The sequence below is a fragment of the Mustela erminea genome, chromosome 15, assembly GCF_009829155.1.
Source record: "Mustela erminea isolate mMusErm1 chromosome 15, mMusErm1.Pri, whole genome shotgun sequence".
NCBI classification, from domain to species: domain Eukaryota; kingdom Metazoa; phylum Chordata; class Mammalia; order Carnivora; family Mustelidae; genus Mustela; species Mustela erminea.
In genome coordinates, this window is record NC_045628.1 from 11,868,231 (window position 1) to 11,894,427 (window position 26,197).

The following is a 26,197-nucleotide window of genomic DNA, read 5'->3' on the forward strand; positions in this document are numbered from 1 at the left end:
TTAGAAACCTTTAACAATTTGATAGGCTGACTTTAAGTCTGTTCAATCTAATAAAAATTTGGCATTTATATTTTCATGTCTTTGTTTTTTTATTTCATTTAACAGTTGTTTTTATAATTTTGTATTTTACAGAAGTACTAGTCCCAAATGGGTTGGGGGGAGAAAGCGAACATTCACCACAAGTAGTTTGAGAAGGTCTGTTGTAGGTTTGTGGCGATGGGAGTTGGGGATGTTTTATTCGAAGTGCTTGGTTTGGGCAACGGGAACGAGGGGTGCATGGGCTGGGAGCAGGTGGGAGCTCATCTAGCACCTGAAGAAAATGGGGCCGAGTGAGATCGAGTCTTGTGACTTTGGGGAGTTGTGAGGTAGAGGGTGGTGTTTGGGCATGGATGCCCACACTCTAGTAAGGTCCAGCCCCAGCGTTTGGTAGGAATGTACATGTTGCCCTGCTGGCTGGGCCTTTTAGGCTGGGCAGGGGTTTCCTGCAGCGTGAGTAGGGGCTGTTGGACCATCACCAGTAGTGTCGTCTTTGGCTCCTAGGACACAATTAGGGCGATGTCATCTTTGGTGTGCTCTAAGCTTGATTTTTACCCTTTGCTCTGTTCTCTCCTACCTTGACTTTGCCTAGATAGACATACCGCACAAGCCTTAATGTTGATTCTTCTCTGATGTTGCTGAGCCTTTAAAATTCTTCTAACGTGAAGAATAATTCCTTCTGTTGGTAGTTTTCTCTGGACCCGTTGTGTCCTAAACCACATACCTTTCCATAGGCCTTTGCCTAGTGCGGTGGCTTATCTGACAGTGGCAGTGTTTTCTCTTTCTGTGAAAGGTGGTGTCATGGTGGATGCCCAGAACATACTAACACCAGCAAAGCAGATTTTGGGGATCCTGGGCTGGCAACTCTATAATTCTTCCTATCTTTTCCGTCTGCTGGAAGGGACAGGATATTAAACCACTGAACTGGTGTGGTCCTCGGCTGCCTGCCAATGGAATATTTGGGGAAAGAATGGACCAGCTTTTGTTTCTCTTGCATTCTGTGTAGCCTTAGGGTGGATTCTGAGGGGATGTTCCCCCCCACAGAACTAACTCATTTGGTATTGAGAAAGCAGGAAAGCGAGTTTTCCTGTTACTAGCAGTGAACAAAAAGCAAGCAGCGGATGGAGATATCCTGTCGGAGAAGGCTTGGGGGAGTGAATGCAGACAAATGCACCTCATACTTTCCGTGTCTTTAAGGAATATGAGGAGATGGGAAGGAAATCAGTCATTCTGCATGCCAAGTCAAATGGCTTTCTTTTTATTTATGGTGCTTAATAAGAAGGCTATAAGGGTATGCTTTGTGATTTAAAAACTTGTCAGATACAGAGATCTATATAGCACATGACAGATTAGAAAAATGAAACAGGTTTTTTTTTTTGGTTTCTCATAAGGTCCTTTGAAGTTTCCCTGGAAGGGAACAATGAACTATATAAAAATAAATGTAAACTCTACCCAAGTTTTATTTATTTTTAGATTTAAAAATCACTTAAAAGTGGCAGATTCTTGATGAATTAGATTTATAAGAAGGTGTTAGGGAATCATTCGTTGGTTCTTTTTAAAAAGAACTAACTTGTCTCTTATTCTAAGAGCAGTACATGTTTATTACAGGAAAATTAGAGAACACATATGGGTGACTGAATGGTACAGGAATGGGATGGAAAGACTTGGAAATGGAAAATTAGAACAGTGTGGTGAAGGACAGAAGACCAAGGTGTTCCGGGAGCTGTCGGGGGGTGGGGACATCATCAGGGAAGGTCTTCCAGGAAACCCTCCATGGAAGCTGTTTTGCCTGCGTGCCACACATTCTACAGTGACTTTTTACCTTTGGGACTGGCCTGCTCCTCTGCCATGGGTTTAGACCTGATCGTTCCAAGTTTGTTTAGAGCTAGAAAACTGTAATGACCAGTTGAGAAGCTGGTCAACTCAGTGCATTTATATTTTGTCAGTCAAGGAGAAAGTGTGCTGGGCAAGTAGGATCTCTGAAGAGAGATTTGTATCAGTGAGTGAGTGGGGGCAGGGAGAATATCTTTGAGAAAACTGGTTGTAAGAGAGATAAAGATGTAGAAGAACACAATAAATTTTTGAGGGGGTAAGGGAGAGGAAATGTACAGTGTTTTTCATTGTCTTCTTGACCTTCTGATTCCCTCCATGTCCTGTCATGTTGGCGAATGCTTAGGTGTTCCTGTGGAATGAAGCTTCTTCCTTCATCTCAGTAAACATTTATAGAGCAGCTGTCAGTAGGTCATACTTTTAGTCCATTTTAGCTTATAAGGATAGTGCCAGAAATCCTTATAAGGCATGGGATTAAGTTGTCCTGGGCTTTTTTTTTTTTTTTTAAATCTGTGAAAACATATTTACCATGAAATCTACTGGCCATTTTATTATGAGTTAGTATTATTACCTGTTACAGGTAAAATGGAAGGCGTAGAGGCTTAAACTAGATAATCTGTTGATTTTGGTAAATTGTAGAACAGATACTCATTGAGTCTTGTTACATAGTAGCCACTGGGCTAGAACTTGGAAAGATTTATAAATTGAACAGACACAGCCCTTGATCTCACAGACCTTCCAATCTGATCAGGACATGAATAGGTAATTAGACAGTTCCAACGTAGTGGGATAAGAACTCTGAGAAGAGACATGTAGGATGTCCTGTGATGATGTGGGAGAGGCATCTGTTCCGGCCCAGACGGAGTGACATCTGAATGATAAGAAGAAATGAGCCAGTTAAAGGGAGGTATTTTATTCTGTCTTTAGGGAATTGTGTGTGCAAAGGTCTGGAGACAAGAAAAAGCATGGAATCATTCAGGAACTAAAAGCTGATCAAAATGACCAAAGCCTTATAGTTTCAGATGAGGGTGATGAGAGAAAGCTCCAAAGAGATAGTCTGGGACCCAACACACAGAGCCTTTCTAGGGCATGTGTGAATTTAGGAGTTCAGCAAAGATTCAGGACATAAAATCAATATAAAAAAAATCAGTTGTGTTTGTCTACACTAGCAGTGAACAAACCAAAAATGAAATTAAGAAAACAATTCCATTTAATAATAGCATGAAACAAATTGAACAAAAAATTAGATTTGTCTACCAAAAAATTGTTAAAAGAAACAATACTAGGTGAATGGAAAGGCTTCCAATGTTCACGGGTTGGGAGACTTAATGTTGTTAAGATGGCTATAGTCCCCAAATCTGTCTATAGATTTGACACAATTTCGGCCCAAATCCTAGCATTCTTTTTTCAGGTATTGACAGGCTGATCCTAAAGTTCATATGGAAATGCAAGGAGCCCAGAATAGTGAAAATAATCTTGAAAAAAGAAGCACAACGTTGGAGTACTTATATTTGCTGCTTAAAACTTCTCATAGAGCTATAGTAATCAAAATAGTATGATACTGGCATAGGATAGACATATATATATCAATGGGCTAAAATTGAGAGTCCAGAAATACATTCATACATTTATAGCCCATTGATTTTCAACAAGAGTGCCAAGACCATTCAAAGAAGATAGAATAGTCTTTTCAACATATAGTGTTGGGACAACTGGATATCTGGATGCAAAAGAATGAAGTTGGGTCTTTATATCATGCCATATGTAAAAACTAACTTATAATTGATTGTAGACTTAAATATAAGACCCCAAACTACAAAACTCTTTGAAAAAGAACATAGGTTATAGATCTTCATGACCTTGGACTAGGTATTAATTTCTTATATATGACATGAAAAGCACAAGCAACAAAAGAAAAATAGATAAATTGGATATTATAAAAATGAAAACTTTTGTGTTTCAGAGGACGCAATGAAGAAGGTGAAAAGATAACACACAGAATGAGAGAAAAGATTTTTAAGTCCTATATCTGATAAGGGACTGGCATCTAGAAAGTATAAAGAACTCTTACAACTCAAAGGGCAACTCAAAGGAAATATACAAATGGGTCTGATCAACACTAGAAATCTGCTCAAGGAAATGTAATTCAAAGCCACAGTGAGATACCACTTTACGCACACTAGGGTGGCTAAAACATGAAGACATGCAATAAGACTTCTCTGTTGTTGTCATGATGATGAGTATGTGCAGAGATTTGAGCCCGTATACATTGCTGGTGGGAATGTAAAACGGTGCAGTCATTTTGGAAAAGTGTTTGTGCTTTTTTTTTTTTTAAGATCTTTTTGGCAGGTCTTCAAAATGCTAAATACAGAGTTACTCTGTGATCCAGCCATTCTACTTCTAGGTATATAGCTAGGAGAATTGAGAACATATGTCCACACAAAAATTTTTACATGGATGTATTACTCAGAATTCTCCAGAGAAGCAGAACCAGAGGAGTTTTTCTTTTTTCTTTTCTTTCTTTCTTTCTTTTTTTTTTTTTTTTAAAGACTTTATGTATTTATTTGACACAGAGAGAGCAAGCACAGGCAGAGGAGCAGCAGAGGAAGAGGGAGAAGCAGGCTTCTTCTGGAGCAGGGAGCCCGATGTACTCGATCCCAGGACCTTGAGGTCATGAGCTGAGCCAATGGCAGATGCTTAACTGACTGAGCCACTCAGGTGCCCCCAAAGGAGATTTATTATAAGGAACTGTCTCACAATTATGGAGGCTGAAGAGTCTCACATTCAGCCATTTGTAGGCTGGAGGCCCAGGGAATTCAGTGGTGTAATTCAGTCTAAGTCTGAAGGCCTGAGAACCAGGGGAGCCAACAGTGTAGATTCCAGTCTTCGTCTGAAGACCTGAGAACTAAGAGCACTAAGGGTAGAGGAAGATTGATGTCCCAGCTTAAGAAATCAGGCAGGAAGGAGCAAATTCTTCCTTCCTTTGCCTTTTTGTCTTACCCAGGCCTTTAGCGAATTGGAAGATGACCACCCATGTTGGGGAGGGTACACTGCTTTATTGACTCCACTGATTGAGCTGCTAATTTTATCCAGACACACTCTCACAGTCACACCCAGGCTTAGTATTTAACCAAATATCTGGGCATCCAGTGATCTAGTCAATATGACACATAAAATTAGATATCACAATGGATGTTCATAGTGGTGTGATGGATAATGGCCCCAAAATAGAGAACCCAAATGTCCATAACTGATGAATAGATAGAGAAAATGTAGTATATTAAAAAAAAAAAAAAAGAAAGAAAGAAAAGAAAATGTAGTATACTCATTCCATGGAATGTCCTTTTTTTTTTTTTTAAATCAGTTAAGATACTGCTTTTATTTTATTTTATTTTTTTAATTAACATATAATGTATTATTTGCCCCAGGGGTACAGGTCTGTAAATTGTCAGGCTTACACATTTCACAGCACTCTGCATAGTACATACCCTCCCCAATGTCCATAACCCAGCCACCCTATCCCTACCCCTCTACCCTTAGCAACCGTCAGTTTGTTTAGTAAGATTAAGAGTCTCTTATGGTTTGTCTCCCTCCCGATCCCATCTTGTTTCATTTATTCCCTCCCTACCCTCCATAGCCCCTGCCCTGCCTTTCAAATTCCTCATATCAGAGAGGTCATATGATAATTGTCTTTCTCTTATTAACTTATTTTGCTCAGCATAATACCCTCTAGTTCCATTCACATCACTGCAAATGGCAAGATTTCATTTTTTTGAAGGCTGCATATTATTCCATTGTGTGTGTATATATCTATATATATCTATATCTCACATCTTTATCCATTCATTTGTTGATGGACATCTGGGCCTTTTCAATAGTTTGGCTATTGTGGACGTTACTGCTGTAAACACTCGGGTGCTCGTGCCCCTTCGGATCACTACATTTGTATCTTTGAGGTAAATACCCAGTAGTGCAATTGCTGGGTTGTAGGGTAGCTCTGTTTTCAACTTTTTGAGGAAAATTCATGCTGTTTTCCAGAGTGGCTGCACCAGCTTGCATTCCCACCAACAGTGTAGGAGGATTCCCCTTTCTCCACATGCTTGCCAACACCTGTCTCGATGGAATGTTCTTTTGCCGTAAGAAGAAGTGAAGTACTGATACATCCCCTCAACGTGGATGAACTTTGAGAAACATGCTGAGTGGAAGAAGCCAGACACAGAAGGCCACATATTGTTTGATTCCATTCTTGGGAAATGTCCAGAATCCACAGGGACAGAAAATCGTGGTTACCAGGGACTGGGGGGAGAGGGGGAAAGGAGAGTGACTGCTAATGGGTATGGGTTAGCTTTTTAGAATAAAGATCAGATTATTACAGTTGCACAACTCTGGATATATTAGTATCACTGAATTGTACTTGTTAAAGGAATTTTGTGGTATGTGAATTACATCTCAGTGTAACATTAAAAAAAATGTGAATGTTATCCTGAGGTGGGTTGGGAGTCCCTAAAGGATTTTGAACAAGGTGGTGGACATGGTTGGATCTCTGTTTTTGGAACGTGATTCTGGAAGAAGATATTTTTGGAAGATTTGGGCATGGTAGGGAAAGTGGCCCAAAAAGGGCAAGACCAGAGGCAGGGATCCCATTGTGAGGCTGGTGGTTTAAACTATGGAAATGGCAGTGGGAATCACAGGAGGTAGAAACTTCAGAGTACAAAGCACAGTGGGGTTTGGTGATTGGTGAGACGAGGGATTGAGGACAATACCTGTATGCCCAACTGAAGCTGTGTGTGGAGGGGGTGGGCAAGAAGGGTGACCTCAGTGTGCTTACAGCCTGACCCGCTGAGATGTCCTGGGAGCAGGAGCTGTCAAGTAGATAGCTGACACAGAGCTCAGAAATCCAGATATTCAGGGTTCTTGTTAAAAGTGCAAATTCTTGGGCTTCACTTCAGACGGATTGAGTTGGAATCTCTGATCATGGTGACCTACCAAGATTTGAGGCTGCTTGGGACGTGCTTGGAAACTGGAAGACTGACTGAGATTCCCTAGGGAGACGGTATGGCAGAGATAAGAAGTGACCCCCATTGTTATTTACAGGCCCAGTAGTGGAAGAGGAGACCTTCCTCTTCCAGACCAGAGTGCTAAGAGGCATCCAAGAGGCCAAGGGGTATAGGGAAGCCAAGGGAAGAGTGTTTCAAAATGGGGAGGGAGGTGTCCTGTGGTGTCCTAAGCTTCTGAGAGGTAAGGTAAGAGATGCAAAGTGTGCTTTGGGTTTGCCAACAAAGTGGCCTTTGGTAAAGGCTGTGGATGGTAGAGTCTTGTCTTGTGGGGCTGAAGTCTTGTCTTCAGCCCCACAGAGCAGGGCTGGTGTGGGGCTGCAACATGGGCCCATGGGTCCTTCCGGGGTGGAGTCCCTTGAGCAGCCACCACCCTGCCTCCTTCCCTTGACTCTGCCCCATTCCGCAGCCCCGTTGAAGCACACATAGTGCTTGTAGAGCCTCCGCTGGGGAGAGCTGGTTCGCGTGCGGGGCACCCTCTGTGAATGGCCTCGGTCTGTAGGACAAGTGGAGCTGGGGGCGGGGGAGGGGAGATGTGGGCTCAGGGCTGGGGGTCCTGGCGCTGTTGATACGAGCAGATATCTTACCTGGTTCTTTACTTGGCTTAGCAGAGCCCAGTGCTCTGCTCTGTGGCCTGCACTGCGCCCCTGTAAACGTACCAGATACCTCTGTAGGTCTGAATCGGTGTGGGCAGATTTTTGAAATTGGGGCCTTCCATCCTTTTCTTGGTTTGTGGGTCATCGTACAGTTTTGAGTGGGAGGATGTGTAAATACTTGGAAATGATCGCCACCCCAGCCTGCATTTTGGCACATCCTTTTTCCTTTCGAAATATCGTCTATTAAAAGTTACGCAGTTCTCGTAGAGTTGTAAATGTGGTCTCAGCAGTTTTCAGTATAATAAATTACTGCGTGCTATCAGTGTAAGAACGATCAGCGTGAATGATAATATCTTCAAACTCGGTTAAATGCGTGTCAGGCGGCCGTCTGAGTGGAGTGCCTGCCGACCTGTGAGTGTGTGGTTGGTCAGCCTCCCGCTCCCGGCCCCCATATCTGTGCTTTTGAAACCACTGCACTTGAAGGAGGGCTTAGTCATTGTTTCAAAGAGCTCTGAGGCTGTTCCACTTATAAAGTTACAATGTGCACTTTTAACCTTTAGAAGTGTGGTTGCTTTTTCTTTACTAAAGGCGGTGTGTATTAGGGACACATTTAAGTGTTGGAATCACTAGTATTGTTTTATTTGGGGGAATATTGTGCAACCAGCAAGATGTGGAAGTCCCCTAAATGCAAAACCTGACTGTGAGTCAGTAGCCTAGTAGGGAAATCCGAGGTGAACTGAAAGCTATTATCCCGCTCAGCCAGGACTTTCCTCTACCTGTGTGTTTAAAAATTAGGATTTAAAAATATGTTTTTTTTGTGTGTGTGTGTTGCAGGATTTCAGAGCCAGTGTGTTAACTCCTCCTATATGTGTGTACACACACACACACACACACACACACACACACATTTTTAAGCAGTGGGGAGGGGCAGAGAGACAGGGAGGGAGAGGATCCCAAGCTGACTACCCGCTGAGCGGGGAGCCTGGGGTGCGGGGCTCGATCTCAAGGACTCCTGAAGTCCTGCCCTGAGCGGAAGTCAGGAGCCCGATGCTGAACCAGTTGAGCCACCTAGGTTCCCCATCACCGCCTCCTATTTTGAGTCCACTTCTTTGCTGTGAATGCTAGCAGTTCTGTGTATTAATTTGGAGTGTGGGTTGCAAGTAACAGAGACTCAATTCAAGTAGTTTAGGTAAAAAGCGGGGATGTACTGTAAGGGTGCAGGCTCCCCCGCAGAGCTCAAGGACAGGGTGCGGCTGAGCATACTCACAGGTTGCCGAGCCTTCAAGAATCTCTCCCTTACCTCTCCTCTCCTTGAGTTTTTGGGTCTTCCTGTACCTGGAGAAAGAGTTTTTTAAAATTTTTATTACTTACACATGTATGTAGGTACATATGCACTCTTGCTTGCTATCTCGCCCCCAGTCTCCGTGGTGGGAAATAGCGCTCTGGGTGTACAGCTACCTGGTGGTCCTCTTAGGCCCCTCTCTAAAACCCTGCAGGGTGGGGATCCGGATTGAGTCTGATGTTTACCTTAAAATCCTTCTGTGTGGCCAGCGCTGCAGGTTGTTATAGGAATGTGGCTTTTGGGAGCCCCACGCTGTACCGTGGCTCCACAGGGCCACCCCTTTTGTTAGAGCAAAGGACTGCTTCTGGGCCCCAGAGAGGAATGGGCCTGGGCTGCCTTTCAGCCTTTACTAAGTGAAGTTTATTTTAACTTAGGAAAACAGAATCAGGGAGGCAAGTTTGTTGCTCCCAAACACAGATCCATTCAGAAATAACATTTGGATTGCTCATTTCTTTGTTCTGGGCCACTAGGAGCTGGTTTTATTCATTCAAAGCCCGAGCCACACCTAGTTGAATCATTATTGACAGAACATCTTTTTTTCCCCCAGAGTTAATAATGTACAAAATAATATTCATTATCTTTTATAAGGATATTAATATATCTTTAGAATACTTCTGAATATTTAATATTTAAATCTCACCTTGATGATATTTTCCCTTAAGATTTATCACTTTAAAAGACACGCTCAGAAACAACTTCATTGGCACCAGTTTTGTGCCAAAACAATGCCAAAACTACAGTAATTGGCTGCCCAGGGAAGTTGGACTGCTTGTTGTTAGTGTGTGTGGAAAAACAGATCTCACAGTTGCATCTTCAGAACTATTTTTTACGTGTATATTCTAAAAATTACTCCCAAATATGTTTAGCATGAACTTTATCAGGGGAAAAAAACTGAGCAAACCAAAAAACGATTTCTAGGGAAGTACTGTGTCTATTAAAGGGAAGAAGACGTTCTGGAATTTGAGTTTGTCATCTTCAAAGCGTTTGGTACAGACTGCAGTAACCAGACTAGGTTCTGTTCCATGCAGCTACAAAGGCACTTTGCTAAAATTCCATGTCCCTGTGTGATACTAGCATAGCTGATATTTGCTTCTGACAGTGCTTTTGGAAAGTTTGGCTTATTTCGGAAAAAGCCCAGATGCCTGGGGCTAGGAATTTACAATAGGCCTCAGATCCTGGGTCTAGTCTCTGCAGACTTCTCGCGTCTGTTACGAGCTGTATGTGCTATCTGTTTTAATTTAATGCTGGACAGAGGCCGTACAGGCTTTTTACTAGGCGATCCTGTTGGAAGCCTGGAGAAAAGCTAAGGACTATGTACAAAGTGATAATTACTATAATTAATCACATTATTTATGTCACCTATAATTGCATATAGTCTTCCCATAAAACCCAAATCCAAATTCCTTGTGCTTCTTTTTCTGCTCTACCCTGTTTCTACTGGCCACAGCTGACAGAGGCTTTCCAGGCTTCTCGTATCCTTGGCATATATCTAACTACACTGAGAAGCCCCAGCTAGCTCTCTCCACCAGGGCAGGATGGCCTGCAGCCGCCTTGCTCCATCACGGGAGCATCCCCAGCCCAAACAAACATTCCATCTCCTAGCCACACCGAGTTTCCTCTTTTGGATTCCTCACAGAGTCCAGTTTTCCTGCTTCTTTCTACATGGGGACACAGATTTTGCTGTTGAAAGTTTCTAGAAAGCCCCCCCCCCCCGCTTTTTTAAAAAGGTTTTATTTATTTATATGACAGAGAGAGATCACAAGTAGGCAGAGAGGCAGGCAGAGAGAGAGGGGGAAGCAGGCTCCTCACTGAGCCGAGAGCCCGATGTGGGGCTTGATTCCAGGACCCTGGGATCATGACCTGAGCCGAAGGCAGAGGCTTTAACCCACTGAGCCACCCAGGCACCCCCAGAAAGCCCCTTTAATGATGGTCTTCAGTGGAAGGACTCCTACCCCCACAGAGAGGGCAAATCAATAATTTCTTCCGAGTCTGTTTTTGGAGCTTTTATTGAGTTTCAAGCTTACACACAGAGGTAAGAGTAGAATCAGAAAGTTCCATACTCTTTACCCAGATAATCTAGTCGTTGATGTTAGGGCAAATTATTACTTATCGTCTTCCTAAGAGCACCTGGAAAAAGCAGGAACTAGGTATGATTTCTTCCCTATTCTGAAATTCTATGTACTTTTAGGCCTTCTTTTACTCTGTCTTATGTTTGTATACTTATATCGAACAGTATTTAAAGGTGTGTCCTTTGAAACTCCCAGGTCAGTCCTGGTGAGAACCTAATAACTCACTGAATGCGATTACCATCTTCACCAAGTTTGGTTTTGTGAACTCAGTCATTCCATAAGTCATTTCTGTGCTTTGTCTGTGCCAGGCTGTAAGAACAGGTGGAGAGATTGTGGAGGGAGTGTCCTGGTGCTGCTTCTCTCCCTTGCTCTGTGTGGCCTGGGGTCAGGAATAGGGAGAAAGCTGAGGCCTGGAAGTGGGTGAGGGAGACAGCTGGCTTTGCAGCAGGGGTGACAGCTTGCAGGTAGCCAGAGGGTGCTGGCCCTCTCCCCTCCATTTGTTTTTCCTTCCACAGCTTTATCGAGGTAGAATTCACATGCCATGCAGTCCACCTATTTAAAGTATACAATTCAGGGACGCCTGGGTGGCTCAGTTGGTTAAGCAGCTGCCTTTGGCTCAGGTCATGATCCCAGCATCCTGGGATCGAGTCCCACATCAGGCTCCTTGCTGGGCTGGGAGCCTGCTTCTCCCTCTGCCTCTGCCTGCCATTCTGTCTGCCTGTGCTCGCTCTCTCTCCCTCTCTCTCTCTCTGATAAATAAATAAAAAAAATCTTTAAAGTATACAATTCCGTGGTTTCTGACATTAATTTTTAAAAATTGTGCTAAAATATGTATAACACAAAATTTGCTCTTTTGGCCATTTTTAAGATTTTTAAAAATTGTGGTAAGCTACACAAACTATAACCTTTACTGTCTTAGCCACGTTGAAGTATACAGTTCGGCGACATCAAGTACGTTCACATTATTGGACACTGTCACCGCCATCCATCCGCAGAACTCTTTCCTCCTGCAAAACTGAACCTCTGTACCTGTAACTCCCCATTGTTCCCAACCCCCAGGGCAACCACTGTCTCCACAGATTTGGCTTTTGTAGGTTCCTCACACAGGTGAAATCATACAGTCTTTGTCCCTTTGTGTCTTGGCCTGTTCAGTAGAACGTCTTCGAGGTCCATCCAGGTTGTAGCAGGTGCCGGAATTTCCTTCCTCCCTTTTTCAGGCTGAATAATATTCCCTTATATGTATATACTACCTTTTGTTTCTTCATTCACCTGTCAGACACTTGGGTTGCTCCTTCCGGCGATCAGCTCTTGTGAATAGTGCTGCTGTGGACATTGGATGTACAAATATATCTTCAAGCCCCTGCTTTCAGTGCTTCTGGGTATATACACACAGAAGTAGACTTGCTGGCTCATGTGGTAGTCGGGACCATAAATGGAGAAGGGTTTGTATAATTCTGAGACCATCCTTTTTGTCTTCTCCGTGGGATATTGGTTTTAGAAAGGGGTCATCGTAAAGGCTCAGATGCAAGACGGTTTGCTCTCCCCCTCCTCTCCCCTTCAGCCTCATCCCTTAACTTCAAGATGGCGGTGGCGTCTTTGATGGGCTTGTTCTGTGAGTGGTATCAGTGTATCACTTTCCCAGCAAAGGGGAGAGAACGTAAGTCACAAAGATAAAAAGAGGAGCGGGTCTTATCAAACTACAGTGCTTAACGCCTGGGGCAAAATAATAGCAACAAAAGTAATTTGGTGTTATCCCATGCCTGTGACTTCTCTCTTAGGTGCCCTCAGACCCCGCTCAACAAACCCAGTAAACGAAAAAAGCTCCGTTTTTAGGTTTGTCACAGTTAGGATTGTAACAGTTTTGTGTAGGTTTGTGTTGTGTCTCCATTTGTTCTGTAAAGTCTGCTTCATCATAATTTGCATCATTTCTGCTATTGTGAGCTCAGTGTCCGTGTCTGGTTTTTAGGATATAGTAAGATTCTGGGTTCAGCTCTCTTGGCCTAGAGCTCTAGGTGGTAGTGGGCATGTGGGTCCACTGTGTCTCAGATTTTCAGCTAGACTGGAAGGTAACCCAGAGAAAGGTTAACGGTCTCAGAAAATGCAGAGTGACATTTCTACATTATAATTACCCTAGAACTGAGGCTTCTTTTTTCTAGGTGAGAGCACTTAAGTTTGTAAGTTTGCAGCCATTGGGTTATAAATAGACCTGGATAATCCCAATGAACTAGATTTCAGACCAAGCCACCAGAAGAGTAAAATCCTTCCACATGTGGCAAAGCATTGCAACATCTTTTAGGGCAGAAAAGGAGAAAGGTGATGTTGATCTATATAGAAATTCACCCCAGATTTTTACTTTGGCTTCTTTGTGATTCCCCCTTTCTTACTTAATGTGTGGGGCAGATAGTCATTGGGATGTGGTGTTTACACTCTCAGAGTCCCCACCCATTGTGTGTTTTTTCAGTGCAGAATTAACCTTGTTCTCCAAACCACCTGGTGTTTTCTTGGGAGTGGGAAGGTGGCGGCTGGCGGGGGTGGGGTGTGCATGCGGAGGGCCTGTGCTCGGCTGTCCTGGTTGGATAACTCTTTGGGTCTGTGCTATCTGATGGGCGCGGGCTGCAGCCTGTGCATCTATCACCGGGGACCAGGTAACGGTCGGAGGTTTCTTCATTACAGTAACTGATCCCAACCCTGGGCCCTGGCAGGAAGCAGAATCCTCTAGCAGTTACTCAAACCAGGACCCTGTTTTTATTTCTTTATTCTTTGTACATGTATCTGAGTTACAGAGGTTTCTGTTTCTCAGAAAAATTCTTACCATTGGCCTTAAATAAAACCAGGTGACTTTCTTGGTTCAAGTGGCTTATAGAAAGAATACCTTTGAAAACAATTTAAATAAATTCATGCAATTACATTCAATTCAGTTGAATTTGAATAATTAAATTTATATTCTCAATTTTTTCTTAAAAGCATAATGTGTTATTTTGGAAATATGTACCGGGGTTGATAGGGTTTTTTCCCCTCTCTTTTTGACTTATGGGAAATTAAAGAACCCATTGCTGCAGTTTTGAACAACGTATGAGTGACAGAATTTTTCTTTTTAACTCTTCCTGCACGTTTTATGGGTGTGGGAATTTTTTTACTTTTTTCACTTAACAAAGTCCTTTAATCTGTGTGGGTTAAGTTATTATCAACATAATGCTTCCATGATTTTAATAAGGAAGGATAGTAGGAAAGTGAACACAGTGGAGGCAGGGCAAGGGAGTGCTGGTGATGGCAAGAGTAGGAATCCATGTAGCGGGAGGGCAGAGAGGGGCTGCTCAGTTGTGGCATTTTCAGGCTAGTTAGGAACAGGCTTCTGGAGACAGCCAAGAAACAGGGCTGTGGAAGGGGTTGGATTGAAGGAGTAATGGGAAAGACCTCACCCCACCAGATAATCCTTACTTACCAAGACCTGAAAAATCTACCATTCCTGATTCATTTGTTTGTGTTAAGTACCTGCGTTCCTGTGAGGTCATCTTTTGTTGAGTCTCTTGGAGCAGTTATGTTTTAATTCACTAATATCTTAGTGTGGATTAGTATTTCTGTGAGATTTTTCTAGTTAAATTTGCTATGAGATAACCCTCCTCCAAATCAGGTGGGGAATAAGGGAAAGCAAAGAATAAGAGAGCAGCTCTGTGAGCCTCTCCGTGTGGCTCAGGTTGACAGCTGAGTTAGCAGGAAGCCTGGGAAGTTCATGAGTGGGGCGGTTGTTCCTGGCAAGAACGGATCAGCAGTGATCCAGGGCACCTTTTCGCTGTCACTGATTTTGTACTTCAGCTTGGGGGGGACGTGAAAGATGGTGTGTATCCAAGACCTGGCTTAAGCTTGGACACGTGCTAGGCACTGAATTTAGGAAGCCTCTTACACATAGTATATTATAGGTGCTTGTCAGTATGGTATAGTGATATTGTTTCTTTAACAGCCTTCAGAATGAAAAGCGAAGGCCTTTGAGTTTAAAAAAAAAAAGTACCATAAAACCTATACTCTTTCTTTCTTGGAGATTGTGGCAAGAGGGTGAATGGAGAAACTGATACTTGGAAATGTCTTAGGACAGACAGTTTTGCATGTTGGATTATGACTCCTTCAAGGGGTCAAGTAAGCTGAGTGCTGGCGTGTGTTGAACATGAGATTCCTCCCTCCTGCTTTGTGTGCACGTGGGCGGTAGGCGCAGGTGGGGGTCCCTGCAGAGGAGAGGGTGCTGGCGCTAGACGGTGTGCATGCCTTCCTTGGCTGCGTCTCTGCCCCGCCTGCAGGGCCCTCGCAGTTTCCACATGGGCTGCGGTCCGGTGGGTTTGTGCCCATCACTCCCTGTGTTAGTCCTGGTTCTGGTGTTCAAGTATTTCCAGTGAGAAAACAGCCATGCTGAGATGCCAAGAGCTAATGCCTGATGGTTATTAAGGATGTTTTGAATCTTTAAACAGGAATGGTACCTTGGCTGAATATCAATTTGGCTTCTGTTGCTCCTTGAATTTCTTCTCCATTTTCAAAAAGCCAGCTCGTTTCTCTTTCCTATGAGGTATTTCCTGTGGTTCTTGTGTTTTTGTGGGCAAATGTATGATGAGGGAAGTCAGTAAGTAGATTGTGAGTTCCTCCTTTTTTTTTTTTTAAAGCCCCTAGAGCACTGAAACGTGTTCTTTATCTCTAAACTGGAAGCATAGTTTTCATTTGTTGGTTTTTGAGAGAATTCTTACGTACTAAGAATCTACAAGATCATTCTTAGCAGCTTGGGGTTTTTTCGTTTGAGTAGGGCGGTAATTGCCGGGAAAAAGGATGAATATGGTGATGGCGAAAGACTGTGTTCTGTAGCTGGGCCCTCTGTGGGACTGCCTTCCTCATTCCCGTTTCTGTTCTCTTTGAACATAGGGTGCTTAGGAATTGTTGATCGAAGGGGACAGGAGAAGAAGGGAGTCATTCTAGATCATACTATTTCTCAGTGATTCAGGTTTCTGCTCTCCGATAATTCTGTTGGCGTATCACCCCAAATGAAGCTGTTATGTTTCTTTTTCTCCTATAGCCCTTGAAATGTGGGATGAACTGTAGGTACTAGATTATAATTAAAGCATTACTGAGGTTTTATCTTCTGCTTTGTGACATATATAAGCTACACATTCCATGAGTGTTTTGGTTTTTGGTTTTTACTTGCTGTCTAGTATTTGAAATTTTAGACAGGATTCAACACATAATCAGGTGTCATCTTACATTTGGAAATGTAAATATCTTCTATAAACTTTAAAAGCTTCATAGGTCATTTAAAATATATTCATATATTGGATCACAATTTTTTTTCCCATCTACACCTTAACTGTTGGTTGTATTTTTACAATGTTGTTCACCTAGGAGAGTGTCTGCAGCATTGATTATCTTGAAAGATCAGTAAGTTCCTAATGAATTCAATTTTATGTGTTAGGGATGATTATCTGACTATGTAGTACGTGTCATGCCTTCAGAAATTTATCTGTTCCATCAGTAGCCTTTAAGCGGCCCCCTCAAATAAAATTTGCCTTTTCCTAGTATGTCATTATTCTGTGGCTACATTAAGCTTCCTGCGGCTCTGAGCTGGCCAAGGCAATCTCTGCTCTGAGCCTATATCATGTGTTATCTCCCCTTGTATGCTCTGGGGTTGGGAAATGAGAGGGTGAGTAGGGTATGTAAGTTTGGAGGTATAGTCAACATATTCAGGTGAACTCAGTGTTATTGATGAATTTTTGCTTCTCATGTGGGCTTCACCTCCAAAATCCTTAAGTAATGGGAGAACTGAGTAAGAATAGCTATTGATCACACTGCCAGTCAGAACCAGAGGAGAGAGTGATTGACTGAAGCCCATATAATGCCAAGACATATTTTTAACTCTTCCCTGTCTTTCATTCATTCATCAGCTGATATCAGTGGCAGAGCTGAATTTCAGTGATGGGAATTTTGCTTGTTGGTACCAACCTCTGTACCTTACAAAGTGGGAAGTCATGAGAAGCTGTCAGTGATGGACTGATAGAATGAAGTGTATTACTTACACAAGTAACTAAGGAGACCTAAAAGTAGTGACATTGTAAGGTTGGGAGTGTTGTTTATGTGCTGTCCTCATCTCTCATGGCATAAAGGTGATTCAAAATGTTTGGGAAATTTAGGAACTCTGTGTATAGAGATGCAGAGGGAACAACCAGGAGGAGCACCGAAATCACTGGAAGGGTTTGCCTCTGAGGAGCAAGGCTGGGAGTGGAGTAGGTGAGCCAGGCTACGCTTGTTCTTCATTTTAAGCTCTTTGGTTATACTTGTATATTTAGTTATGTGCATATGGTACTTTAATAAACACAAAATACACATTATTAAAAAAATCCATCTTACCCCTCCCCGCCATAGTAGGGACCAAGATAGTAGGAGCAGAGTGGTGGACATCACGCAGTGGGAGTGAGGGATGAATTTGGAGAAGCGCACAGGCTCACTCCACATTGGCTTCTTTCTCCAAAACTCAGTTTGGTAAAAATAATGCCCGAGCTTTGAGCAGTGAAAAACAGAACAAAACAAAATCAGTAAACTAAGAAACGGACAATGATGAATCATTTTTAACACCATACACAGCTCTTCCCAGCCTCTAAGCGCAGTGGAGCAAATTATCCGTGAGCATCAGGGTTGCGTTAATGCCTCTGCTGCTTTCGTGGTCCCTCACGCTGCCCCAGGACTGGGGGCCTTGCCAGGCTGGAAGTCTGTGTCAGAGCCAATCATTTGCCGAGTAGGAGCTCTGCTGTTGAGGAAACTACACAGAAAAGCAGGAACTGAGTTCCAAATAGGTGAGGAAGAGGAAGGGAGAGCAAAATGTTAATTGAACTTGTGTCCAGGAAGACTTTTCAGGAAAAGCCGTAGCTTCAGGCTGGCGCTTCTTACAGCCACTAATTCTGAAAATACATGTGGCTATGGAGTTCGTATTTAATTTTTGGCTTGAATACATTCAGGCAGTACTTCAAGAGTGCAAATGCAACAAAAGAACCAAACCGAAAAGTTTAGAAGTAGAAAAATAATTCCCTAATTCTTGTTGCCTTGACAGAAACAGAAATGCTCATCCAAAACCTGAGTGTTTGGCTGGCAGGGGTGTTCATCCAGCCCCATATTTCTCAGCCTGGTGGCTCTCGGCCGCTTCCAGGGAGCCCTGGTGCAATCAGTGACTTGAGTGGAGTTCAAGGACATATACTTTTTGGGGGATTGGTAGGCCATACTTGACTTCCAGGGTCAACTAGAAAGTGCCTGAATTAGCACATCATCTTGGGAAATTCTGCTGTTGAGGAAAGTTTACTAACGGGCCTGGTTTGTGTTATTTATTTGCCCCCTACATGTGAGTCCAAAACAGCCATCAAGAATGGCACAGACAGGGGCGCCTGGGTGGCTCAGTGGGTTAAGCCGCTGCCTTCGGCTCAGGTCATGATCTCAGGGTCCTGGGATCGAGTCCCACATCGGGCTCTCTGCTCAGCAGGGAGCCTGCTTCCCTATCTCTCTCTCTCTCTCTCTGGCTGCCTCTCCCTCTACTTGTGATTTCTCTCTGTCAAATTAATAAATAAAAGCTTTAAAAAAAAAAAAAGAATGGCACAGACAAGTGACTCTTTGATATTTTTTTAAACAAACATTTTGTTTGTTAATGACTGGGGATATGAGAGATTAAACTTTGACTCATCTGACGTTAGCTCTGTTTTCATATTCACCCTACGGAAGAGGAAATTTCAAGGTGGATTTTCACTTGAAGCCTAACCTTAGGGAGGGGCCTTTAAGAAACATCCAGAGTTACATTTTGTATAGCACCACTGAATGCGTGAGATATTTCTGGGCATATCTTTAGGAGAGCTAGGGGTCAGGAGCTGGATATAGGAATAAAAAATAGTGAAGTGGTGGATTCAGGCAGAGACAGATGCCTGTATCTAAGTCTGAATAAAGCAGGTTTCAAGGGTGCATATGAAATACAATCAAGGTATTGACCACAGCAGGGACACAGAATGGCTCTCTAACAGCCCCCCCAACCCCCTGCCCGCCATCATGGGCCTTCAGCTCGCTTGTCAGGTACGTCTCTTAATAACTGGGCAAGTCCTATGGAATGTTTGCTGCCAGAACCAGACCGGAAAGTTGAGCAACCTTTTAATTGCTGTTTTCCAGCCTGTAGAGCAGAGGGGTTTAGCACCCTGGGTGTAAAGTCCTTCCTCCTTTTGAAAACCTCAAAACCAACAGATACTTCCTCTCTTAATCTCTGATGGGGTGAGTGAGGAGGCTGAGACTTTCGTTATGTAATTAATGTGTGTGGCCCTCGAGGTCAGGATCCTCCTGCTCAGAATACAGGGCCTGCCTACAAGACCTGTGCACTCCAGTCTCCTGCCTGGCTCTGTGAGCCTGGGGGTCAGAGCAGGAGTTCCTGTCTTTTCTGTCTGCTTTAGATATTTTCTGGTTGTTTTAGTGACAGACACTTGACATGTTTTAAAAAATGCCGATAAATGTAGTGAGGTGTCTGTCTACCTGGGTTCCACTAACTGGCTGGTGGGTGGATATTTTCATGGCTGGAATCCTGTCCCTGGAAAACACAGGAAGAAATAAAGTAGCATGTGTGGTATAAGCAGCTGTGTTTATAATCAGGTGAGAGTTCTTTTAGTTTTACTTATACCCGTGGTTTTAAAAACTGTGTTATGGTTTGAGGGAAATGATGGCTCTTGTCTTCAGCCCATAGTCAATATGGAAACGATTTCTAAGGCAGCCCAAAGTGGGTGTCTTTCAGGTTAATTCAGCTGGGTTTGTCCTAAGCTTTTAGACTTCCAAATAATTCCTCCTCCTCCTCCTCCCCGCCTTCCCCCTCTATATCCCCGTTTCCTCCTCCTCCTCCTCTGTTTTCTCCTTCTTCTTCAGTGAAATTTACCCTTTCATAAAGGATCAGTGAGTAGTAATTGTGAATTACTTTTAAATAAGGAAGTAGGAGGTAATTCTGGTTTTTGGAAATAATGCTCTATTGTTCCTTTCCAGTTGGCACCACATGGTGGTCCTGAGTGGTGTGAGTCCTCTGGGCCCCTCAGCCAGGTGAGGGAACGTTAGAGCTGGAAACATCGCAGCTATAGGAAGCATCTGCTGCTGCAGGAAGCCTCACAATAAGCATTTATTGATGTCCTGCTGTATACGAGGCATCCTGCTGGCTGCGGAGGGGACATGAACTGAGTTGCCTGCAGGGTACTTGTTTCTTGAGTCAGTGATCGAGCATGACATTTGCAGGAAGGCCGTCCATTTGCTTTCAGTGTCTGTGTTTAAGGTCAATTTGTTTAATAAAACTCCGGGCAGTGAACAATCAGGGTTGTCGCTGGCTTTCTACTTGTGAATGTACAGCAATGTTGCAGGAGCTGTTGAACTTGCTTTGTGACCGGCAAACCCTAAGTGAGCCCTCCTGAGCTATTGTTCATAGATAACTTTATAGCAGAGTTGATTTGTCATATAAATAAGAATCACAATTGAGTTTACTGTAATTAAACATAAATGATAAGTAAGTGCTCACATTTATGCATTCAGCAAACATTTACTAGTGGCCTCTGGTGCCAGGCAGTGTCCTGTGCACTCTCCCCTGCTCTGTAGAGGGATGGTGACACCAGTGCTGTGCATGGGGTAGAGGGGTGGTAACACCCCTGCGGTGCTGTGCAGGGTGTTGTAGTGGCAGGTACCCGGGCTGGTGCGGCAGAGGTGAGCAGACACTGAAATCTGCTGTGTGTGGTCCTGGAGGGCTTTGGAGTGGGCTTGAGCTGAGTGTCAGGGGGACGTATGGACAAGGTGATTCTGGTAATTCAGTTCTGCAATATTACCACTGCCTACCTGAAACCCCCAGTTCCCTCTGCGGTACCCTGTGCTCCCCTTCCTTGCTCCTGGTGGGTAAGGGCTAGAGATAGCCCCTGGCAGCTACGCTTGTCTGCCTCATCTAGTTCTTGGGTCCTGTTTGTGTACCTGTGCGGCAGACTCCCTCTCTTCCTCATGTACCTGGTGGGGTCTCTGGATCCCTTGTGCCCAGGGTGTTTGTCATAACATGGAAAGCCAGAGGGGCTGACATCTCAGGACATGAGACTGTAGAGAAATGGGACAGATGACCTTTCTACACTTGGGGAGAAGAGAACCTGTCCAGGATTGCTGGGGCAGGGGCAGGGGGGCCTGGAGGGAGGTCCCACAGAGGTCTGTAGACCACAGAGTGATGTGTGTAAGCCCCCGCCAAGGCCGCACACCCCAGGCACCTGTAACTGAGGGTGGGTTGTCCTCAGGCCAGCTCTAAGGGAAAACAAAGACAGGCTGATTTCCTCCCCAGGTTCTTCCTTTTGCCTCGAAGTCCTGTTGAGGTGACAGTAGGAAGTTTAAAAGAATTAGGGAAGGGTGCAACCAAGAGAAGCAGTAGTAACCACAGACTTCATTGGATGGCTCTTGGAAGGGATTGTAAAAAACTAGCCAGAGGCTTACAGAAAAGGGGCTGCTATTCAGAGGGAGAGGAGGCCTGGAGACAGCTCAGGTGTCTAGGTGACCTTGCTCAGCTACAGAGAGCTCCCAGGGGCCTCTCAGCGTAGAGCCTTAGAATTCTAAGACCTTTTCAGGATCAGGTGAAGTTCATGAGATACGTAAAGCGGGCTAAATGGCTAAAAATCTGCTTGCTTGTGTTATTTAATTTTTTTTTTAAATTTAATTTGTGTTATTTAATTGGACGTGTAAAAATTTGAGTTTTGTGCCTGTGGGCTTTTGAGCTAACTGGTCTCAGCCTGCAGTGAAGAAATAACCTACCTAGGGGTCAGTGTATGGAGGCCATCTTTGGACCATTTATATAACAGTGACAGAGTTTTCTGTTCCACGGTTGAAAGTAAAGTGTCTAAAAATGTAAGCGCTTGGGGAGTAGTAACTCATTGGTGTTAATATATTTCAGTCAAAGTTTAAAAATACCTCCAGATTCCTTCCTCATTTGACAGGGTATCTAGAAGTCTGGGAAACATCACTGCCCGGCAGGGCTGAGGGCGTGGGTAACCGCTGGGCAGCAGGAGGCTGGGCAGTGTGCAGCACTACACATGTTTTGGATGGAAGCCATGGCGATCCAGGAGAAAGACAACATTCATTGGAGTCTGGAACACAAACTGCTTCTCCACCGTATCTTGCTGCGTGATCTCGAGTAGGTTTGCTTTTGGTGCATCCTTGCATGTTTGTAGAACGGAGAGAGCACTGGCAGTTTGTTAGAGTGATGGACTGTGCGCCATCTTCTTGGAAACCTCTGCGCCATGAGAGCCAAGTGGAGGAAGTGGCGAAGGCATAGGCTGAAGTGTAAAAGAAGGAAGATGGGACCAAGGTCCAAGCAGAACACTAGCTTGTGCACCCATGGAGCCACAGGAGCAGGAATAAGAAAAGTCAGAGGCCGGGGATGCTGGTACCAATTGTTGGACTGCACGCCCACTTTCTAGAGCTTGATTCAGGGGATCTGGAACATCTGTCACCATCTGATCTCAGTGACTACCTTTGAGAGACCCACCTTGCTCATGCAGTCCTTCTGGGTCCTTTGCCCTGGACCTGTGACTTTTCGGTGCTCATTCTGTTTTCATTTGCAGCTAAATGTAACATGTGTACAATAAATCTTCTCTTCTGCTGTCTTAGCTGGAAAAAAAAAAAAAAGAATTATTGGCTACAACAGAAATAAAGGTGCCTGATTGTAGAATGCCACTAAAAGGTTACCAGGAAATTCTTAAAACCACAGGTTTTCCTGTATTAATCATATTGGTCTCTGTATTTGTTTCTAGGGCTGCCAAAACCAATTACCACAAGTTTGGTAGCTTAAAACAACAGTCTCTGCCTCTGTCTTCACGTGACCTTCCCCTCTGGGTCTGTGTCTCTTGTCTTCTGTCTTATCAGGACACTTGTTACTGGATTTAGGGTCTTCCTAGGTAACCCAGGATGATCTCATCTCAGTATCCTTCATTGCATCAGCAGGGACCCTTTTTCATAGGTTTTGGGGGATACCTTTCAACCTTTTACACTGTCCGTCCATATCCTGATGATTAGAAAGTGTACTGTGGCACTTCATGGCCTGCACTAGATGTCCATCTTGGGGAGATGATGCTTTTTAGATGTCAAAGAAGTTCATTCTTAGCTTATTATAGAACATTTGAAACTTACAGAAGAATATAAAGAAACCAGAGGTAAAATGCATCTGCTTACCAGAAAATACTCTCTCCATCTTAGTGGGAGAAAGTTGCTTATTTTTGCCTGATGTCCTGCTTAAAAACCTTCATGCCTCCTTGTACTTCCGTCAAAGATTCCCTGGGTGCAGATGCTCAGTCCTCCCTGTTATGGGCCAAGATATGTCTCCACCACCTCAAATCCATATTTTGAAGTCCTAAGTTCCAGAACCTCAGAATGTGACTGTACTTGGAGATAAGGTCTTTAAGTAAGTCATGAAGTCAAAATGAGGGTATTGTAATGGGTTGTAATCTAATACGATTGGTATTTTTACAAGAAGAGATCAGGACACAGACACACACAGAAGGAAGACTGTGTGACGATTCAAGGAGAAGACGGCCACGTACATGCTGATGAGAGAGGCCTTGGAAGAAACCAACCCTGCTAACACCTTGATCTTGGACTATCAGCTTTCAGGATTGGGAGACAGTAATTTCTGTTGTGTTGGGCATCCTGCCCATGGTCCTTTGTTACAGCAGCACTAGGGGGCTAATCCCGCCCCTCACCCACTGCCACCCAGCAGCCCCATACTCTTGCCTGATGGCAATTAGATGCCTGTGGGCAGAGGGTTCTTCAGGGCCCACGTTGGGTGTGAGTTGAATGCCTGGGAATAGGAAAACCACCTCTGGATGGATGTCTATGTGGGTTTCCAAACCAGTTTCCATTCTAGTTAGCCTTAGAGGAGTAAAGCCATCTATTGTTAACACTTCTGGCTTGGGGAAGGTTGTCTCCTGCAATGATGGCTTGGCTAGGGGTGAGGGGGGACCTGGGAGGAGTAGTGGGGCAGGAAGGAGTTGGTCCCTTCTGATTGGGCCCTTTTTCTCTTTCTTCTCACCCCTTGTCATCATGGGCTCCTTTAGGACTGGAGCAGGTTTTCCTTCCATGTATCCTGTCTCTGGAGTCTGGAGCGGAGAAGGAGCTCTCCGTAAATGTTTGGTGAATGACTCCTTGAATTCTGAGGATCCATGAATGCTTCCTGCTGTCACTGAGTTTATGGTGCAGTATTTTGGTTGAATTTTGAAGCAGAACACTTTATTTACAGAATCACCATGTGTACCTTTTCCTGAAATGTATGTATTTCTGATTATGATGTCTTTGGCTTCCCAGAAAGTGCCATCTGAAAAACACTTTCTCCTCAGGAGTCAGAATACTTGAGATATCCTTCCTGCTGATGTGCTCTAGAAAGTACTTTGTGGTAATAATGTTCATGAAGTACTCACTATGCCAAAGGGAGGTCGTTTTATCGTCCCCCATTAACAAATGGGAAAACCAAGCCTTGGAGAGGCTAAGCAACTTGCTCAGGGTTACATGCCAGCAAGAAGTGTGGCTGGAACTCCTCATGCCAGGGCTGTCCGAGGCCAGGGCACCTCGGAACTTGAGCACCCTTTCAGTACTGTCTGAAAACTCACTCCCATGAGGCAATCCAAGCAGGAGTTTGCAGTCGAAGTATGATGGTTCCCAGCCTCCTTAACAGTGTTGCTGTGCTGATAATTGAGTGAATATGGAGGAGGAAACACTTAGAGTATGTTTCTGGGAATGGGCTGGTCTTCCCTCTCGTAGAAAACTTATGTGCTAGACAGAAGCTCTCGTGGGATTGAATTACTTCTCCACTAAATTTCCTCCACCAAGCGTAGTGCTTGTTGAAAGAACGCTGACCCAATGGCAGCATTTGGCAGACTAGCTGCTATGCTTTGTTATTACTATTATCAGGATTCAATTAAAGTATTACATGTATTACTTTCTATTAAGGTTTCTTCTTTGTAACATTTTCCCACAGTTTCATTTAGAGTGGGGTTTTATTTTATTTTAGTAGTTAAAAATAAAGCAACTCCCAAGTGTTAAGAAATCAAAAACATTTTTTTTCTTCCCATGAGTCATGGTTGACAATAATGTCATTTAAAAGTTAGATTGTTCAGGCATTTTAACACCCATAAATTACAGGGCTTATTTTGTGAGCTGGAGATGTTTAAGATCCTGTCTTATGTATTGGAGAGTTTGTTAACATAATTATTATGTATACAAAACAATAAATTTTTTAACTTCAAAAAGTAAAATCTTTTATTCACTAGATCTGCTCAAACATGTTGTTTTTAAAATAGTACATTATTTACTGGATCTATGGTCCAAACAAATGTTGTTTTTAAAATATGCATGAGGGGTGCCTGGGTGGCCCAGTGGGTTAAGCCTCTGCCTTCAGCTCAGGTCATGATCTCAGGGTCCTGGGATCGACTACTGCATTGGGCTCTCTGCTTGGCGGGGAGCCTGCTTCCTCCTCTCTGCCTGTCTCTCTGCCTACTTGTGATCTCTCTCTGTCAAATAAATAAAATCTTTAAAAAAAATGCATTAAAATTAATTTATAAAAGATGTTTCCTGAAAGGTTTTAGTACTTCATGCTAGATAAAGCAAATGCAATAGCACAGATTTTTATTTAGAAATAATCTAAGAAAGTAAGTAGATACAAATCGAGTGGATTAAAAAGTTAAATTATTTTTGTGTTTTAAGTCATCCAGAGGATGATGTGAAATAATAATTGTCATGTACCAAATGTGTATAGCTTCCAAGGTCTCCAATAGGTCCTGTGTTTGTGAGCCTTTCATTGTGTTTGAGCAGTTGTCATGGTGGAATTAGGAGAACTTTGGTTCATCTATTAATGCTCAGTAATTTCTAGGCACTACTTATCCTTTCCTTTTTTAATCCGCCTTTGAAGAATATACACATGCATGGGCTTGAGTGTAAATGTGCTTTCCCATGGGAGAAGCCAAAAATGGCACCTGGGAAAACTGAAATCCTCTTAGTTTTCAAAGGACAGAGAATGTGACATGCATTTTCTTCTTTCCTTTTCTCAGAAGTCAGTTTTGTTTTGAATTAAAAGTGGCATAACATCAGCTCTTCAGCTTCATAATTAGTAATACCAGAGTATTTTGATAACTTTAGAGCAGAGTCTGAATTGGATTGATTGAAGCTAACAAGAGAGCATACATTTGAGTCTTTGAGTGAAAATGTTACCATGAAGACTTTTCCCCTTAAATAGCTTTATTG

At 43.5% G+C, this 26,197-nt stretch overlaps 1 protein-coding gene and 1 long non-coding RNA gene across 6 annotated transcripts in view; both read left to right on the forward strand.

Annotated features, from left to right (window-relative positions):
* Window positions 1-26,197, forward strand: part of DOCK9 (dedicator of cytokinesis 9) — a 274,885-nt gene that overhangs the window by 17,632 nt on the left and 231,056 nt on the right. The window lies entirely within an intron of this gene.
* LOC116574017 lies at window positions 18,524-22,281 on the forward strand. The gene is made up of 2 exons (XR_004279102.1): window positions 18,524-19,564; window positions 19,946-22,281. It is a non-coding gene; the product is annotated as an uncharacterized LOC116574017 (long non-coding RNA).